Source organism: Callorhinus ursinus, unplaced genomic scaffold, assembly GCF_003265705.2.
Source record: "Callorhinus ursinus isolate GAN/ISIS: 27379988/994484 unplaced genomic scaffold, GSC_fseal_2.0 scaffold2338, whole genome shotgun sequence".
Taxonomy (NCBI): domain Eukaryota; kingdom Metazoa; phylum Chordata; class Mammalia; order Carnivora; family Otariidae; genus Callorhinus; species Callorhinus ursinus.
In genome coordinates, this window is record NW_027399392.1 from 669 (window position 1) to 3,876 (window position 3,208).

The following is a 3,208-nucleotide window of genomic DNA, read 5'->3' on the forward strand; positions in this document are numbered from 1 at the left end:
CATAAATGAATCCATAAGCAAACTAAGTGCATCCATGTGAAGGAAGCAGAATATGCCATGCAAAATATACCTCTTTGGCACAAGGGATATTTGGACTGATTAATTTTAAGAAACACCAGACATGGGAGAATCTCTGCAAACTGGGTAAAATTTGCCATTTGGTAAGTGAAATGTACACTTATAAAGGAACACCCCATTTGTAAGCCTGTCTCCCTCTGTATCAGGAACAGAATTACTAAGTCTCAAGAAACTTTTACCAAAAGAGAAGGCACAGACATAAAGCTGTGTAACAACCATACCCTCATTTACTGTGCTCACCTGATAACATCCCTTAACTGACCTTCCCACCACCCAGAATCTTTTGGTCTTTAGCTGAAGATAGCATTTAGGGTGAGTGCTGGGCCACTTCAAGGAATTACTCCATTTTCCTGGGTATCTCCCATGAATACAGGACATATGCATGATATTAAACTTTGACTTGTTTTTCTCCTGTTAATCTATTCAGCAATAAAAAGAAATGAACCATCACCCCATACAATCACATGGATGAACTTTACATGTATTTTTCTAAGTGAAAGAATCCAGTCTGAAAAGGCTGCACACTGAGTGACCCGTTTGTAAGAGATTCTGGAAAAGGCAAAACTAGAGATGATATAAGGATCTGCGAGTGAATTCCATGACATTTTAATGATTTATACGTGCCACTATGCATTTGTCAAAACCCAAATATTTTGGGGCACCTGGCTGCCTCAGTCAGTGGAGCGTGCAACTCTTTTTTTTATTGTATGTTATATGAATCATATTTCACTAAAGCCGTTACCAAAAAAAATAATAGGTAGTGGTATACAGTATTCAGGCACAAATTTCCAAAGGACTAATTAAGGAACAGGAGTAGAGAATATTGTTTGGGGGCTGTCCCTCCACAACCAGGTCTTCAAGAAAAGCAGGAGCTGACCCACAGGCCTCTTAATTGACACTCACACTCTCAGCATCAGATGCTTGGCTGTCTGCTGACCTTAGCAAGGGCATTACTGACAACATCGAGATCATGCTGCAGCTCATTCATGGCGCTGGTTATGCTCTTGGTGTCTTTCAAGATCTGAATACTCCGTGTGTATGGATTATACTTCACTCCAAATGGATGCTAAATAGTTTTGGTAAATTCTCTCATCTTCTCCTTTGCGTCTTCAAAGCTTTCAGATACAAAGTAGACATCCTGAAAAGTTGGGATGAGACACTCCTGTTTGCAGGTAATCTTGGGATCAAAGGGCCTTACTTTGGCATGTCAAGAATGTGAATGCTTAATTTCACTGATAGAAGAAAGTAATGCAGCACCAAAGACTCGCAACTGCCCGTCTTGTTTACAGAGACCAAACTCCACAGTGAAAAAGTAGCACGTTGCCAGTTTTTGAACAGCCTCCTCTGAAGCTCCAAGGGAAGCCAGGCCAATTTCTTGGGACAATTGCGCAAAACAAGGTTCAGCCAAAAGGGGGACATGACCTAAGTGTTCATGGCAAGTATCTGGCTCTGGGGTATAGAGAGGGACTGAACTGTGTCTCACTTACTGTGTGCAGTGAAAAACCCGGAAGGCTAAACCTGATAAGAAATCTCTTGGTGATAAGTAACCAGCCACGGGACGGATGGAAAATCCCGTGTGCTCTTTTAAAAACTTTGAGACATCTTCCAATTGTGGGATATTATCTTCCTGATATCCACAATATTTAGAAAGCAAAGGTAAGTTTTTGAGATACTCTCTGCAGGCATGGGTTGGGTAAAGTTTGTTGAGCTCTTGGAACACAGTTCCCCAGGTCTTAATCTCCTCTTCAGTGAATTCATCCTTGGGAATGAGGTCTCCATGTTTATAGTTCATAGCCAAGTCTGCAAAATACTTCCGTCTTTTACAGTAGACATTGTCTTTGAAGCCAGGATGATCTGCATCCAGTTCAGAACCATACATCAGAACTCTGTTGGCACAATGGTCCAGGTCAGTAATCTTCTTTGGAAACCAAGGAACAGTTCCCATACCATCTTCCTTCACAGTAAAATTGTCTGGTGCATTCACAGAGAGAACCTTAGTATGGGACTTCAACAGATGAAAAATGTCATTCAATATTTCTCTGTTGATATCACAGTCAACAAAAATCTCAAATTCTGAGTTTCTTCTCTTTGATTTTCGGGACTCAATATGTAACAGGTTCACATGCTACTCCCGGAAGATTTTCAGTGGTTTTATAAGTCCACCAACTTCATTCTTCAAGGAAAAATTGAGAGTTGCTCTTCTTCTTTCTAAGGAATGGTCTTTATTTTCCTTATTGTCTTCAATCATGGTCAGTTGGTGTAGTTCTCTGTGTAGCTGCTGGCGGTAAGCTGGGACTGGAGAGTGCAACTCTTGATCTTCGGATTGTGAATTTGGGCCCCATGTTGGGTGTGGAGATTACTTAAAAATAAAATCTTTAAAAAATACAAACATTTCTACATCCCAAAGAGTAAATAATAATCTACTGAAAGTAAGTTCTTTAGAATGTTGGAGTGTCACGGGATGGTGTGCGGGCCAAGGGCAGGCTGCCCCAAATCTGCCACTTTGCCATACAGATCATTTTAAATAAAAATTACTTAAGAGACAGCCTATGCCATGAGGACACTTAGACCCTCCTCTGTCCCCCTGGAAAGGAAATCAATCTCCCACGTGAAGGTGTCCCTGTACCAGGAGGTAAAGAGATTTCAACATCAACAGAGATGGGAGATTTGGAGCCCATAAGGCTGTATAAACAACCTTTGTTACTTTTTACTAATTTATGACCCCAGCCCAAATTTTGTTTAGAATTCCTTACTAATCGAAGCTCCCAAGGTTAAGTTTTCTTTGTCCTGTGATTTCATCACAGGTGTAGTTTGTCTTTGTCCAAAAAGTATAAAACCTGGCTTCCTTGGTCATTTCTTTAGACCTCAGGTTCATTATTGCGTCTCCATGTGCACATCATTGCACTTTAGGTTTTTTTCTCCTATTTATCTGTCTCATGTCAATTTCTTTCTCCATCCTGCGGTAAGAACCTTGGAACAAAGACAATTTCTTCCTTCCCTTCAATGGAATACAGAACGTGACACATAATCTAACTGTATTAGAAACATATGGGGGAAAAAACCCTCCCTGTAGGTTGTATGACAAAAGGTGCTGACCTAAGTAACTTTGGAAATGAATGGAATCTGTAGA

At 40.6% G+C, this 3,208-nt stretch overlaps 1 pseudogene; it reads right to left on the reverse strand.

Moving 5' to 3' along the window:
- Positions 1 to 991: 991 nt before the first annotated feature.
- LOC112819269 (tryptophan 5-hydroxylase 1 pseudogene) lies at positions 992 to 2,326 on the reverse strand (annotated as a pseudogene).
- Positions 2,327 to 3,208: the final 882 nt, after the last annotated feature.